The 16372-nt window shown below is 39.4% G+C and overlaps 1 long non-coding RNA gene and 1 pseudogene across 1 annotated transcript; both read right to left on the bottom strand.

The window, feature by feature from the left end:
• Nucleotides 1-543: 543 nt before the first annotated feature.
• On the bottom strand, nt 544-10792 carry LOC138145173 (uncharacterized). The gene is made up of 3 exons (XR_011164135.1): nt 10678-10792; nt 5296-5461; nt 544-2776 (listed from the first exon to the last, which is right to left on the bottom strand). It is a non-coding gene; the product is annotated as an uncharacterized lncRNA (long non-coding RNA).
• A 3550-nt stretch (nt 10793-14342) lies between these two features.
• Nucleotides 14343-15085, bottom strand: LOC138145141 (large ribosomal subunit protein eL15-like; annotated as a pseudogene).
• Between the last annotated feature and the right edge of the window lie 1287 nt (nt 15086-16372).

Raw genomic sequence — 16372 nt, 5'->3', positions numbered from 1 at the left:
TCTGTAAACAGAAATCCTGGAGTACAATGATAGTTGCATGAATCAAATGTATAATAGTATAAATTTAAAAATCAGTGACATTAGGTATAGCATTTAGCACAGAGTCTGGCATTTAGTAAGTGCAACATAAATGATGTCATTGTTATCATTACTATTGCTATCATTGGGGTGTTCAGAGGATTTGCACCTCTGGTGGGAGGTCTTGCCAAACCCTTTTCAGGGCTGCTTATCCACCTTTGGTGTCCACCTGTCTCTCAATTCTCACCTGTGGCTCCAAGAAACTGTAGCATGCACAGTGGCCACACCCTGGTAAACCTTGTTAGATGGGCTACATCAGGTTGAGGGTACATGACAGGCCTCCAACCTGTTGGTGGGTTAGGGGAATGTCTACCTATGTATGTAAAGACTCTCTGGTGGAAGGGGCGGATGTAGCAGCAAGCACCCCAGCATCCCCAGGGTGGCTGCCAACACAGGTATTTAGATCTGCTTTTCTAAAGGAAAGCAACTCAAAATGGGTTAACAATCTTACTTTAATCAATTAAACATATATCATTTACCTAGTTCAGGGGAAAAAGGTCAGCACCCTGAACTTCAGAGAATACAAACAAATTACAAGCAGAAGTTACAAGCAGACAGAGAAACAGATGAGCAGACAGGCTTCCAACTGTCTGACCATTACATACATACCTAGTCAGTTACCAGACAGGGAAGCACCAACATCTGGGTTTTCAAAGCTGGGGGGCTCAACGGCTGCCCAGAGTCTCATCTGGTCAAATCACATAACTCTTCTCAAAGTGAGCCCCAAAACAAAATCTCACATCAGGGTATATATAGCCTTCTCCTGGTCCAGAGGATGTCACAGCCCTCTTGACCCACTGCCCAGTCACAAAATATCAAGGTGTGGGCATTCCTGAGAAACAAGCCTCCCTCCACAGGCTCCAGGTGACCACATTCAGCTTATTAAGGGGCAGATTATATTTTCAAATCAAGGAAGGTTCTCAGAGTCACTTAAGCCTAGCCAAGGGGCAGGGAAGATCTTAAGATTCTCATTCCCATAACATTAGGCCCCAAGATCTTTCATGCCCATTATATAGGCAACTTACATTTTAATTAGCATTAACATCTCTTAAGTACAATATAATCCTCACAAATAGAAACATCACATTTACAAGATACATAAGGTAACAACTCCTTACCAAAGTGGCCCCAGGGCCTTAAACTTCCCTCAGTTCAAAACAAAAACGTCCAAATAAAGTTCTCTTGGGGGGAGGGAGGGTGTCCTTCCCCCCACACTGCTCCAGCTCCTGCTTCCAAGTCCTGAGGGGTGGCTGGGCAACAAAACCAACAGGGTGGTATCTTTGGGGGTCCAAGGCACTTCACCCCACCCACCATAGTCACAACTCCATCCTCCCCCTGGGTCCCAAATTGTGGGATGCAGCAAGAAAACACATTCAGTACTCCTGCCTTGCCACACAGTCCTTATCTTGTCCTGTGGCTGAATTCCTAACTCCTGGGTTCCTCTTCTTCCTGCAGAAGGCAGCTGCTCCTGGCTTTTGCCCCAGTCCCAATTCAGGCAGCTCACCATTCCTGCTCTCAGCTCAGCGAAGTCTGCATGCAGGCCATTCTTCTCTCCTGTTCCATGGCTCCACAGAGTCACAGCTATCACAACTGGGAAACAAACAATTGTCCCAGCTCCCATACTTTCCTTTTAGTCTGCAGAGCCTATTTGTGATGCCATTCCATAATGGAATGCCAAGCAGAGGCAACTTCCAAGGTTCAGAATACCAGCATAGTAACTCTATTTTATTCAGTGACAAATTAAGGCAAAACATTCACAGAACAGAGAAAATCAAAATACAGTGTAATTCAATAATGTCCAAGTACTACTCCACCCTTGGGCAGCACATTCATTTAGTCAATCACAAAGTCTCTCTTCTCAAATGGAGATTAGTTTCCAATAATAAACAAAGTACATTCATTTGGTCAGTCACAGAATACAAAAAAGTCAAAAGTTTCCCACCCCTCGATCACAACTGAATTACAATTATCATCAGTTAATGCCAAGTACCTTCTCAAAAGGGGCAGTGGAGAGCACAAAGGCCATCCACCCATGAGCTACAACAAGGTTAAGATATCATCACAGCATTTAATACCCAAAGAGAGGTCTTTTATTGACCAGAGGCAAGTTCTCAGCAATCTCTGTTCCTGGGGAGACAAAGATTAACAAATCCACAAGATACATTGCTAGTGTCCTCATAAATTCACTCTCTGCCTGAAGAACAGTCTCAGGACCCCTGAAAACATCAGCAAGACCCTCTTCCAGGATTTCTGTAAATATTCAACAAGAAAATCCTTCTTTAGGGCTTTTGAACCAACAGCAAGGTTCCAGGACCTCTGCAACAACAGCACTGTCCTTTACCAAAAGACAAATCTGGCAAAACAGTATCAAAGCAGACAGACAAAACACCAGCATCACAGCCATGTCTCCTCAGTCCTTGGCAGCTCTCAAAAGTCCTGGGCAGTTCCAACTGGCCCTCAGCAATCCTCTCTCCCTCTCTCTCTCTCTCTCTCTCTCTCTCTCTCTCTCTCTCTCTCTCTCTCTCTCTCTCTCTCTCAGCCTCCATGATGCTGCTCCCAAAAGTTCTTCTGCCTCTCTTTGCTTGAGCCTCCTCTCTAAATCCATGGGACCAGCTCCTCCCAGTTCAGCCCTCTCTTTTCACGTCAACAAGTCCACCCCATGAGTGGGAATCACAAGCTCTGGGTTTCAACACTCAACCTGAAAACCAAGCCAATACAGGAGAATCTTTAAATTCCATTACTATTACAGTGGATTAAAACAATTTGTTCCAATGACCATGAAGATGGCTGAAGCAGGTGCTGTGGAACGCTTACAGCTTGGTCAGACATTGAAGAAACCACGGTCATCCATTGAATCTTAGGCCATCACCAGATGTCTTGACTCTTGTTCTGCTACTGGACTTTGATGACTTAGGAAGAGAGTGAGACTGACAACTTTGTGCAATTCTGCCTCACTTAAATCCAATTCACACTCAAGTTAAGACATCACCAGGGGGGCGGCCAGGTGGCTCAGTGAGTAAGACCACCGACTCCAGTGTCGGGATGACATGGGGATGAAATCTGGGCTCTGATACATAGCACCACACCCAGAAATAACTGGCTGTGTAACCTTGAGCAAGTTACTTAACCCCAATTGCTTAAAATAAATAAATAAATAAAAGACATCACCAGGGAAGGTATCTGTCCTGGAAAAACAACAATTACTATTATTATTATGTATACAAGAGAAAAATAAAATCTGGACAGTAATACTCCCACTATTGTCATTAGAGCTCAAAGTTTATCTTTATGTCCTATACACCTAGCAAAAGTATAGAGAACTTGAAGGTGGTCCAGAAGCAATCTCTCCCCAAATTATTATTATTATTTGCTTTTTGGAGGGCAATTGGGGTTAAGTGACTTGCCCAAGGTCACATGGCTAGTAAGTGTTGAGTGTCTGAGGCCAGATTTGAACTCAGGTCCTCCTGACTCCAGGGCCAGTGCTCTATTCACTGTGCCACCTAGTCACCCCCTTCCCAAATTATTAAATAGTTATAAAAGAAGATGTAGAAGTATCTTCAAGCACAATTTTGGGGGAATGCATGGATGTGCTAGCCAGAGCCAGCTAGTGAATAGACTCAGGAACCAATTGTTAAATTTTCAGTGGGAGCATTTACATCTTGGAAATAGGCAAATGCTACAAGGCAGAGATTGATTTATTGTTTTGTTGATGGAGAAAATATGCTAATAAGGCAGACTGAATTTTAAAGTGTGTCCTGTGTACATTTTTTTTTTGAAGAACCATTGTTAAACATTTAACAGCTCCTGGGGGAAAGCCAGATTGAATTAATTAAAAATTGGAATCATATACAAGTTAAAAATAACTTTTAAAATGTATACAAGCATATGTATGTATATATACATATGCATGTATATATACATACATATGCTTGTTATAAAGAGTATATATATTATATTATTATAAAAAAATAAGCATTTATTAAGCCCCTACTATGTGCTAGGTAGTATAGCTGTTAAGCATTTATAAGTATTTACCTTGCTTTAATAATAAAATATGTCAGTTGGCTAGGTGGCACAGTGAATTGAGGGCACACTGGCCCTCAAGTCAGGAGGATGAGTTCAAATCTGGCCTCAGACACTTAACACTTACTAGCCATGTGACCTTGGGCAAGTCACTTGACCCCAAATTGCCCTGCCTTCTCCCCTCCAAAGAAACAAAAAAAATTTTTTCTCTAATTTTTCTCTATGTATATACCTCTTTATAATTTACCCTCCTTTTAAGCATTATGGGGGTAAATTGCCTCATTATGGGGGTAAATTGCCAGTGTTCCTACTGGAGCAAGGAATGCTTATTTCCCCTAATGGAATCACTTTGAAGGTTGGGTGAGAGAGTTAAATGGTTTTGACAGCTTTTTGAATGTGCTTGTTTTCCACCAGGAAGGTCCCTTCTTCTATTGTTCTGACCAAGCTACAGAATAGTTCCCGATGCCAATCACAGTGACCACTCGTCTGGAAAAAAAAATTGCATCTGTCTTCTTCATATTGAGTATGTGAAAGAGGAATATTAAAGTAAGTACGTAATACTCACCTGTAATAAATACATTCATTATAATATATAATATTATATATATAATATAATAATAAATACATATACCAGTGTTCCTAAATTCGTAAAAGCAACATGTCTACATAAACAGAATAAACATGTTCCAGTACATTTACTGATGGTGTTCTTTTAATTTAATGAGGACAAAAGCATGAACTCCAGCCCTGCTTGTACGGTATTAATCACAAATTCTTAGTCGATTAACTCTAAATGAATGAAAAGATACATGACTACACATGAATAACCAATATTGAATTGCTTGACTTCTCAATGGGGGAGTGGGGGATGGAGAGGGACGAAGGGAGAGAATGTGGAACTCAAGGTTTTAAAAATTAATGTTAATAATTGTTTTTACATATGACTGGGGAAAAAGAAAATACTAAATAAAAGTAAAAAAAAACATGAAAAGATATTAGATGGGAATTATAACCAATCTTTTTTGAGGGCAGAGCAAGAAGGAATGGCCTTAAATGAATGAAGGATGGATTTTGTTTTGACATAAGAAGTAACTTCCTGACAATAAGAGTATTAGGTGCTGGGGCAGGCATGCTTTGCAGGAGAACCACCTAATTTTCTTTCCAGGAATCTTTAATAAGAGGGTAGGTATTTACCTGTATGGATTGGGAAGATGAAATAGAGCTCAGATTCAGGGTGACAGACTAGATGCCTGAATGGAATCTCTTTCCATTAGTTTCAGTGGCAGGGACAATTAATTCGATAGCTCATGAAATGGCCGATCAGTTCCAATTATCATCCAGCAGACACTAACAAATGAACCTGGAAAGTAATAAGATTCTTGTAGGGTGAGTGGATGTGATGCAAATATAATTTTAAAATCATTTTCTATAATAAATAGGCCCTAACATTTGGAGCACCACAACTCTATTCCATTAATAAGTTTTTATATTTATGGCAAAAGCTCATAAAAGTAGTAAATGTTTAGCCCCCAAATTAGCATATGTTCCACTTCCAAATTAGTATTGTTATCTTTGTTCAAATGAAAAAAATAAAGTGATTGGAAAACATTTTATTAAATGTGTAGTAATCATAATGATAATATGACAATTGATGCCGAGTTTTTTAAAGCCAAGGCTTTAAAAAAATGAGTAAGAACCAAGGATTTCTTTTAGGCATAACAAGCACTGTTTAATAAGTATGGTTCTTGCCGTGAAAAGACAGTCACACTTTCTTTCCTTTGTGAAACAGAAAGGGCTAATATAAAAGGCAATAGAAATTCTCATGGCAAGATCTCTATGGCAAGTTATTATTCATCATAACAGCATCTTGGAGTTACAAAAGAATGTAGATGCAATTCGGTTCCACCTCCCTCCCAAAGAGGAAATTCCATTAATAGCCTGTCAACAAAAATAACAACAAACAACCTTTAGTCACTACTTGAATCTTTCAGTGAATAGTGAGCTCACTAATTTAATTAATTAATTTTTTGTTTTGAGCTCACTAATTTTTGAGGGAGACTACTGCATTTATAGAAAACTCTAATGGTTATAAAGTTCTTCAATATCTTAAGCTAAAATTTGCCTTTTTTTAAAGTTTTAGCCATTGGTTTCTTCTGACCATTGAAGAAAACAGACTAACCCTCTTACAAATCTTTCATGTACTGGAAGACAATTTTGCACTTTTCCATTTAATTTCTTCTCTTGGCTAAACATTTTCAGTTTCTTTGACAATTCTTCATATATCATTCCAGTAGATTATAGACTGTGGGGAGGCAACAACTATTTCCCTTTTCTCTTTTTATTTCCAATACCTAAGAAAAGTAACTGATATATACTGTAAGAAGAGCTTAAGAAATATTGAGATCTAAAGGATTTTAGATCCTTTACTATCTCAGTTGTTTTCCATAGTTCATCAGTGTCCTTAAACACAATATCCAAACACAATGCTCTAGAAATAGTTTGATTGATGATAAGTCCATCGGGATTATTATTCTCTTTTGATCTAGATATTATACTTCTACCAAGAGTCTAAAGTTGCTTTAGCTTTATTTATGGCCATATCACAGAATTTCCTGGTATTGAGTTTATTGTTAATTTCAGCAGTAAGTCTTTATCACATGATTTAGTGGTAAAGGGCAGCTAGGTGACACAGTGGACAGAGCACAAGGCCTGCTGTCAGGCATATCCAAGTTCAAATCTGGCCACAGACACTAGCCGTGGGACCCTGGGCAAGTCACTTAACCCTGTTTGCCTCAGTTTCTTCATCTGTAAAATGAGCTGGAAAAGGAAATGATAAATTGCCACAGTATCTTTGCCAAGAAAACCCCAAATGGGGTCACAAAGAGTTGAACACAACTAATACAACCAAACAACAAAAAGTGGTAAAGCCAATTTGCCTGTCTTAAACCTATGCAATGCATTCTTTGAACCTAAATGCAGGATTTTTTGTCTTTCTTAAATTTTTTCTTGTTGGTTTCTGTCTATTGGTCCAGTTTGGTTGAAATTGTTTGAACATTATTGCATTTATCACATTAACTCTCCCTTATGGGTTTTGCCATCTGTAAACTTGGTAATCACCTCTTTTATGCTTTCATCTAAGTTACTGATAAAAAATATTGACTAGGATAAGGCATAGTACTTCTTTTCATGATTTTCTTCTATCACTCTCATTTCTCTTTCTAATTTTTCCTCTACTTCTCTTATTTGATTTTCAAAATCCTTTTTGAGCTCCTCCATGGCCTTCAAACAATTCATATTTTTCTTGGAGGCTTTTGATGCAAGAGTTTTGATTTTGTTGTCTTCTTCTTATTGTATGTTTTGATCTTTTTTGTCACCAAAACTAAGATTCTACAGTCTGATTTTTGAGCTCTTTGCCAAGGTAGGACTCTGCTTCCAGATGGGGAGAGTGCTCTGTTCTAAGTTTCTGGGGTTTTGCACAGTTGTTGTCAGAGTTACTTCTAGGCACCTTGGTGTTTGTGAGTTGAGAAGTCTGGAAACCACCACAGTGGCCAGTGATTCAGTTCCCTGAGGTCTGCTGCGCACCAGTCTGTGCCAGCACGACCTATGTGGGAATGTACTCCACTCCCAGCCTGGTGTGATGGACCCTTCCTGTCAATCTTCCAGGCTGTCTTCAACTGGATATGTGTTTCACTCTGTCATTTTGTGGGTTCTGTAGCTCTAGAATTTGTTTGGAGTAATTTTTTACAGGTATTTGGAGGTGATTGGGGGAGGAGCTCAAGCAAGGTTCTGCTTTTGCTCTGCCATCTTGGCTCGGCCCCTCCCCTTGCCCCCAACTTCTTTCAGTTTGACATCATTCCATTAATCAACATTCTTTGGGAAAAATCATTCAACTAACTTCAAAGCCTAACTATACTTCCATCCATCCCTCCCACATTTCTCTATCTTGTCCACAAGAATCCAGGTGACACCGAGGATCAGTTTATGAATGAAGAATTACACAGATGAAGTGGTGTATCTGAGAAATGGAAGCTATAAAAAAAGATGTGCCAATCCCATAGTGAAAATAAGGGATAACAGATGGATTGCTTTTATATTCCACCTATATCCAGGAAATGTTAGAAAAATGCAAGGAAGACTCTGAGTGCACTGAGTGAATTCCTTTTGATGAATTTGGGGGAGGAAATGGCTGAGAGCTGCAAAGGAGGTATAAGCATGGATGAAATGTGACCCACATCTCTGAGGGGGTATTCCTGCATTGATGAGATCACACATCCACTGAACTATTTTACTATACAAGAATGTCATGAAATACTTTTTTTCAGATGTCCTGTTCACATCTAGATTCACTATGTCTATGCAATCTCCTAATCTATCCATCTAGCAACCTTATCAAAAAAGAAAATGAGGTTAGTTTGGCATGACTTGCTCTTAGTGAACTCTTTGCTGGTCCTATTCTCTTCTTTAAATATTCACAAACCAGCAATGTATAGCCAATTCTAGAGTTCTACCTGGGATTAATGTGAAATTTACTCATTTATACTTCCCAAGATCTACATTTCTTCTTCTTCTTCTTTTTTTTTTTTTTTGAAAAACATGAATTTGGTCGAGCAGCTATAAAATAGTTCTATGTGTGACTATTCTGCCTATTTGTTTTGAATGAACTAAAGATGCTAGCCAAAAGCTCAGGGTAAGAAAGGTTTGTGGAATGTGTGTGAGTATATAGGGTGCAAATTGCTAACACATCTGTCAAAGTGATTCCTGGTTTCTCTAATTCCTTCACTCTAAGGCCAGTCTATTGGTAAATATTTATTAATCATCTATTATGTGCCAGATGCATTGCCAGATACATTCTCATTGGAAACTGAATTAGATGACTCCTGAGGTTTCTTCCAAATCTAAAACTCAAATCCTATGATTCTTGTATTTTATTGTATTGTATTGTACATGGAAAATATGTATATCTTTAAATACGCACACATATGCATACATACATACATGTATGCATGTCTATGTATGACACATTGGTTTTTCCTACCTGATGTGCAGCTACTATGCTGTGACAATTGGGCTTTTCCTTTTTTCCATTACTATTTCCCTTATGGATCTGAAAGGGGACAATAAGACCTTATATTAAGTATCAGTACTTGTTAGGCATGAGCTATGTACCTCCAGTATATGAATAGGAGATACACATCCTCCTGCATTCTATTGTTTTTTCCTCTCTGGCATTATCTGCCACAGCCTGGCAAAGTCTTTGTTTACCTTGAGGCAAACATGAATTTTTTTTCCCTTGTGAAACCTCTGTGGAAAGCAAGTTTCAAAGAAACAGAATTGTTACAGTGATTTCGTCCATACCAGTCAGTCCCTGGCTATATGCCATCCTCCAAACTAAACTAAGAACCACTGACCGTGGTCCCTAGCTGGGAAGAGCCTGAAATATTCTTATGTATGGGACAATGAGAGGTGATCGGCTTCTGAGGCCTATCCAGTAGAAAGTAATCTCTTTGAGGTGAAGGACTATTTGGTTTTTGCCTTTGTATGTCCATTACCCAGGACAATGTCTTACACGATGCTTACCTAATGCTTTAAACATTTTTTATAGTCATTTTTTAGACATTAGTATAGGAATTCAAAGTTTGTAGCACATTTTATATATATTATGTCATCTGAGCTTCACAACTATTCTGTGATGCAGGTACTATAGATATAAATGCCATTTTCCTGATGAATTAACTGAAATGCAGAGATTTCAAGTGACATTAGCTAGTAAATGTGGGATATGATTCAAGTCTTCCTGGTTCAGCACTCTAACCTCTAAAACAGGCTTTCATTCTAAACCTTTCATTCTTTAACTGACAAAGGGGCATAGCCCAGTTTACCAAAAAGCAAAATGGTCTAAGACCAAATAACTAAATAAACTGTTTTGTGGATAGAGCAGATTATTATAAAAAAACCCCAAAAGCACCCTAAAATATCAATATTTGACTAAGATGATCAGTGGATCAGATGAAACAATTACTTTTTGATCTGGCACATTTATTTTAATGAGTAGTTGAATCCTCAAGACAAACTGAATGCTGTAACAGTTGTTCTCTGGGATTAGCTGTTGTTCCTTCATGGAATTTGTTCCTGAACTACCAGTAGAGAGTCTTTAGGTAACCCATTTGACCAGTACTAGTAGTGTTTACATCTCTTAGCCTTACAACTCCAATTATACTTCCTCTTGCATTTAGCAAAGTATCTACATTTGAACAATGGCACAAAGTGTGCGTCTTAATCTGATACTTAGTAAGCATAGAATTCCCCTTTGTCATCTTTTTGCTGCTGGGACTAAAGGGAGTTTGAATTATTGAAGTAATAATACCCAATATGAAGTTTTATAAAACTCCATGTATTCTGTCCTCCATTATTCACAAAGTTTGAATGGGACTGGTTATGAATTGATCAAGTTTTTGCACAAACAATCCAATAAAGCAAAGGGAAACAAGTGGGGAAAAAATCTTTGAAGCAAGTTTTTCTGATAAAGGTCTAATTTGCAAGAACTGATTCAAATGTATAAGAATAAGATCCACTCACCAATTGACAAATTGTCTAAGGATGTGCTGAACCTGTGGTAGAGTGTTTGGAGCTCCTGTTGGTACGATCAGCCACTGCCAGACACACTGTACATGATCCCAACACTGTACATGACCATGTCATTTTGATCCTATTCAAGCACAAGGGATAAACAATAATAAGGATATGAACAAGTAGTTTTCAAGGAAAGAAATCCAGGATATGTAAAGGTATATGAATAAATGTTCCAAGTAACTTCAGATTAAACTGCAAATTAAAATAGTTCTGAGAGTCTACATCACACCTATCAGAGTGGTAAAAAGGAAAATAACGACTGGAGAGGCTATGGAAAAATAGACAAATTGATATACTGTTGGTGGACCTGTGAATGGGAAGAAAAATTCAGGGAAGCAATTTGGAATCAGACACAAAATGTTATTAAACAGGGCAAACCCTTAGACTCAGCAATACCGCTGCTAAACCTATACTCCAAAAAGATTAAAAAAGAAGAAAAGGACCATACTTACAAAAATATTTATTGAAGCTTTTTTTTTGTGATGTCAAAAAAGGACTAGACATTTGATAAAGGAAGTATAATTGATTTGCTTTAACAATGCACTCCTTTAGTTAAAAATTCTACGTTGAAAAATAATTGAAGCTTCTCTATTTGGGCTAAGCTTTTCAACTTTCCTTAGGCAAATTCATATCTTAATTAAAGTTTCAATCGGGCTGAGGATCAGCCCTTCCAAAGGAAACATACTATAATGATTAGATTTCAGGACTTGGAGTCAGGAGACCTGACTATGTGATTATAGGCACATCATTGAACCTTTTGGAGTCTGATTTTCTTTGTCTATAGAGTGAGAATAATAATACTTGTATTACTTAGCTCAGAAAATCATGGTAAGGAAAATGGTTTGCAAATTTTACATGCAATATATATCATAAATTATAAATGGGAATTGATATGGAATATACCAAAAGTATTAGTTCAGTTTTAAGCTATTAAAGCTTAAAATACAGGGTGTCCTGTATTTTAGGACACCCTGTATTACCCTCCCTCACTTAGCTTTATGGATTCAGTCACCATTCATGGCCTGCAGGAGAGGAATCCTTGAGAGTGTAGTCAGTGAGAGCAGCCCTTCAAAGGAGATTTCTTGGATACTGGGAATAGAGGAAAGCAAGAAGCTCACTGAACAGTTAATAATTTTAAGTTCCAGAATATTTTGAGCCTTTGCTTCAAAACAGCTCATTTCTCTGTAACTAGTTAGGAAACAAAATGAGCAGATTTTCTTTCCCCCTATCCCCCATTATACTAAACAATCTTATAATTATATGGGAAGCTGACCAGGGCAGTCTAGCCAGCGGCTTGGCTTAATGTCCTAAACCTCATCGTGAAATATGCAGACATACTGGAACCACATGTTAAAATCTCATCAGTTGATTCAGCCTTTCTTCCTTCTTACAAACCTATACTCAGGATCATTCAGCCCATTAGAGAACTCTGTTGTGGGAGGTCTTAAAAACCCATTGTCTAGCCCTGAATAAAATGGCAAAAAATACTCCAACTAGAAGCTAATTTCTGGTAGCGGTTGGCCTCATTCTGAACTAATTTCACCCATAAGGATTTGGACTCAGGAGAGTGAGGGAACTTTGGAATCAGTCTCAAGGTCAGTCTTAGTTAAGATGACACCAAGAAAATCAGGGAGCTTTTAGTTGTAATATGGGATTTCTGACCCTTGCTAGAATTATCCAACACTAGAACCAGTGGCCTGCCTTAAACCATTACCCATTATTTTTAGATCTACTCTAGACTCATATCCTTGGGTTGGGAGATGCTACACTACAGTATTTTTCTTTTACTACCTCACACAAGTAATTATAACTTGTTTATAATTATAACTACAAAGTAATGACTCATTTCCTAATGTGGTTTGTAACTTGAACCTAAAGGCACTTTCCAAAGAGGGGTTCCAGAAATGCTCTGAGTGGCAGCATCACTGAAAAAAAAATCACTTCAATTCAATAAACGTTTATTAAATGGCAACTATTGGGTCAGGCTAAGCACAATAGTGCTAAGCCCTGGGGACACAAATAAGAAAAAAGAAAGTATTCTTTGCCCTCTAGGAGCTTTTAGTGCAATGGGGGAAGAAAACACACAAAAGGTAGCTTAAAAGTGGGGGAGGTGCCACCAGGGGGTACCCTGCATGGGGTAGGGGTGGGGGTGGGCAAAGTATTTTGTGGAGTCAAAACCAAGCAGAGATGCTACCTGGGAACTTCTAAGTCCTCTATAAAAGGGAAGTTTGGGGAAGAGTTTATTGTCCTCCCCCCTCCCCCCCAGTCCTTTAATAAAAGGGGAGAGGCAACTGAAGGAGTTGAGAAGGCATTGAATTTCAAAAACTAACTCAATCTGCATGGTGATGAAAAACTTATCCTGGGGGTTACTATTTTGTAAGAAAATACTCATTTGAATCTTTTGGTTTTGATATTTTGGTTTAAAAATCAATCCTATTGCTTGGTTCTCCCTGGGAAGGAGGTGTAGCATACAGGGGAGAACCCTAGAATTAGAGTCAGAAGTTGTTGTTTTTCAGTGCGCTTGACCCTTTGTGACCCCAGTTGGGGATTTCTTGGCAAAGACACTGGAGTGGTTTGCCATTTTCTTCTTTAGCTCATTTTCTCTATGAGGAAATTAGAAACAGGGTTAAGTGACTTGCTGGGATCCACCAGCTAGTAAAGCGTCCCAGCCTGGATTTGAACTCATGAAGATGAGTCTTCCTGACTCCAGCACCAGCACAATATCCACTGCACCACCTAGAGTTAGAAGATTCAGGTTTAAATTCCAGCTCCACCAGTTAGAAGCTGTGAACACTGGGCAAGTCCAGTCATCTTTCTGATGCTGACATTCTTCATCTGTAAGATGGGAATTGGACTATTTGTGATGCTTCCTTACTTATGAAATAATGAAAATAATACCTACCCCAAGGGGTTTGTATAATGATCAAATCAGATGTTGCATGTATGGTGCTTTTTGAACATAACACGCCATGTAAGTGGAAGTTATTAATATTCACAGTCAAACACTACAAGATTCTCTTCAGATAGTTTTCAGTCCACACCTTCAAATTCTCACAGACATTCATTCTGCCATCCCAGTCTGGCTCCTTTGACTCTCAGCTACAGGTGACCTCATAGTTTATGTGCTTTGGAAGATAAGTAATGGCACAAGTTAATGAATCCCAGAAGACAAGTTGTGTATGGTTGGTCTTTTTGAATACTAGAATCTGGTTCTCAGCATTTTCAAAAGGGATAAATGTCTTTTTCTAAAACTGATAGATTAGAATAAAAATGAAGAAATAAACTAAGAGCATGACTGTTTCACAAATAGTTTTGATTTTTAAAAAAATAGTCTTTTAAAAGACATACATGCTTGGTGGTTGTCCTTTGTTCTTGAAGAGGACAAAAATGACAAAAGCAAGTTAGGATCAAGGTATAGCCTCTCCCCTCTTATTAGAGGACTTCCCTTTTATAGGTACAATGTGATCTGTGGCTGATCAAACCAAAATGAACTCAGAAGACTCTACCACAGGTCAGGCACAAACAGTCCATATGGACATTTGGAGTAAATTGTGCATCTCATGTTTCTGTTGAGCTACTGAAATTCTGCTTTGCTCAGAGAGGACAATGCCTTTTTTTTTTGGTCATAAATGTTGTTTATTAAACATTTAAGTTTACAAACTAATGTGCACCAATTAGCGGTATCGATGTAGTTGCAGAGTATTGCACCTTCTCCAAGCAGCACGACGAGATCCTCCGATGGTATGGTGGAATTTGTGACCCTTTCCAAGACCCCGGCTCTTCCGGCCAGCTGAGGTAAGCCTTCACATCTCTCTGTTTGTGCACTGGCTTGGTGATCCATTGAGTGTCGGGGTTTTGTCTGATAGCTTTATGGAATGGGTCAATAAGAATAACCTCAAAGAATTTGTAGGTTGAATCTTCACCCACCTGGTAGGAGTTCAAGACTCTTAGGGCCCCACAGTGGCGGCCAGCACGTTCTTCTGCCACAGACTGCAGGCTCCTGGCAAACTCGAGCTGATTGACTCCGTGATGCACAGGTTTGCCGCAGGTGGCACCCTTGGGGACTGGGCGCTTTGGGCCCCCCCCCACCCCCCCACCCCCCCCCCCCACGGTGGACACGAATTCGGTAGATGACATAACCTTGCTTAGCCTTGTAGCCCAGCCGCCAGGCTTTGTCCGGCCGGGTGGGCCGGGGCGCTCGGTGCAGCGCCGACAGCTGCCGGTAGTGCCAACAGCCCACGCGCAGCAGGAACCGCATGACGTCCGACTGCTTCTTCCTCCACAGCTCCTGGATGTACTTGTAGGCCCCCATCCTGCCTCACGCCTAGCCTGCCTGATGGCTGCCCCCGACCGGAAATTGACAATGCCTTTTTTGAGGCAGGCATACCTTGCTGAGCGGTCCTGTGCCAGTGTCTTCCATGTCTCACAATCCATTCTAAAGTTCTTCAGAGAGCCCTTGAGAGACACACAATTACTGTGATACTTAGGAATCAAAAGACATCACCCGTGGACTATTTGTGCCCAACCTGTGGCAAAGCATTCCAAGATCGTTTTGGGCTGATCAGCCACAGTTGGACACATTGAAACTTGACTTTAGTGTAGTGGTGTCATTTTGGTCCTCTTTGAGAATGAAGGACAACAGCCAACCAAACACTTGCTGTGATAATATAACTGAGCGGGGCGGCTAGGTGGTGAAGTGAGTAAAGCGCTGGCCCCGGAGTCAGGAGGACCCGAGTTTGGTTCCAGCCTCAGACACTTAACACCCACACATAAAAAACTAGTGGGGTAACCTTGGGTAAGTTACTTAACCCCAATTGCCCTCCAAAAGGCAAAATAAATAAACAAACAAATAAATAAATGAATAAGTAAATAAATAAATAAAATGAAATAAAAATCAAAAGATAATATAACTGAGCAGGAAATTGGGTAAGACCAGGCACTTAGTTGACAACCCCAACATTTTGCCTTAGAGAATTATGCTGTTAGGGAACTCACAGCAATGGTGTCAATAGTGACAGAAGCAAAGAACTAGGACCAGGGATTCATCAAATACTTCTGGACCATCGTTCATTACTTGGAACCACTTTGGAATTTGTGAAAACTACCTGGTGAATGGAATATCCAAGCTCTGTTTACGATAGGAAAAAATAGAACATTCCAAACATATTCCCAACATGTTTATAGGGAACTTTTGTTCCTTTGATTAGTTTCAACACTATTAGACATGTAGAAGAATAAACATGTCACTGCACATTAAGGCTTTATTTCCTAGTCACAATACTTTGGCAGCTCTCTGGACAGAAAGCTTTCTCCTTTTCTTTTAGATGTTGGCATATCTTTTTCTACGAGTTTTTCAGTGTCTGTCTTCTTTCAGATTTATTTAATCTTCATTTTATTTAATCCCTGTGTGTCCAATTCTTATCTTCTTCCATATCCAGGGCAGCCTTTGAAGTCAATGACTTTCAAAAGTGTCTGCATGCAAAAGAGATTCACAGATGTAGAGAGGATGATATATAGCCTAAATATTTGCACAGGATATTTTCTGATCCTGCCTCTTCCCACTCCCATTTATTTCATTCTCTCTCTCTCTCTCTCTCTCTCTCTCCCCTTTACTATACTGTTGCACTCACTTTCTCAGTTT

Source organism: Petaurus breviceps, unplaced genomic scaffold, assembly GCF_028583685.1.
Source record: "Petaurus breviceps papuanus isolate PSGF00001 unplaced genomic scaffold, PetGlider_PUasm1.0 90730, whole genome shotgun sequence".
In the NCBI taxonomy this organism is placed as follows: Eukaryota; Metazoa; Chordata; class Mammalia; order Diprotodontia; family Petauridae; genus Petaurus; species Petaurus breviceps.
This window is presented reverse-complemented; position numbering and strand designations above follow the sequence as displayed.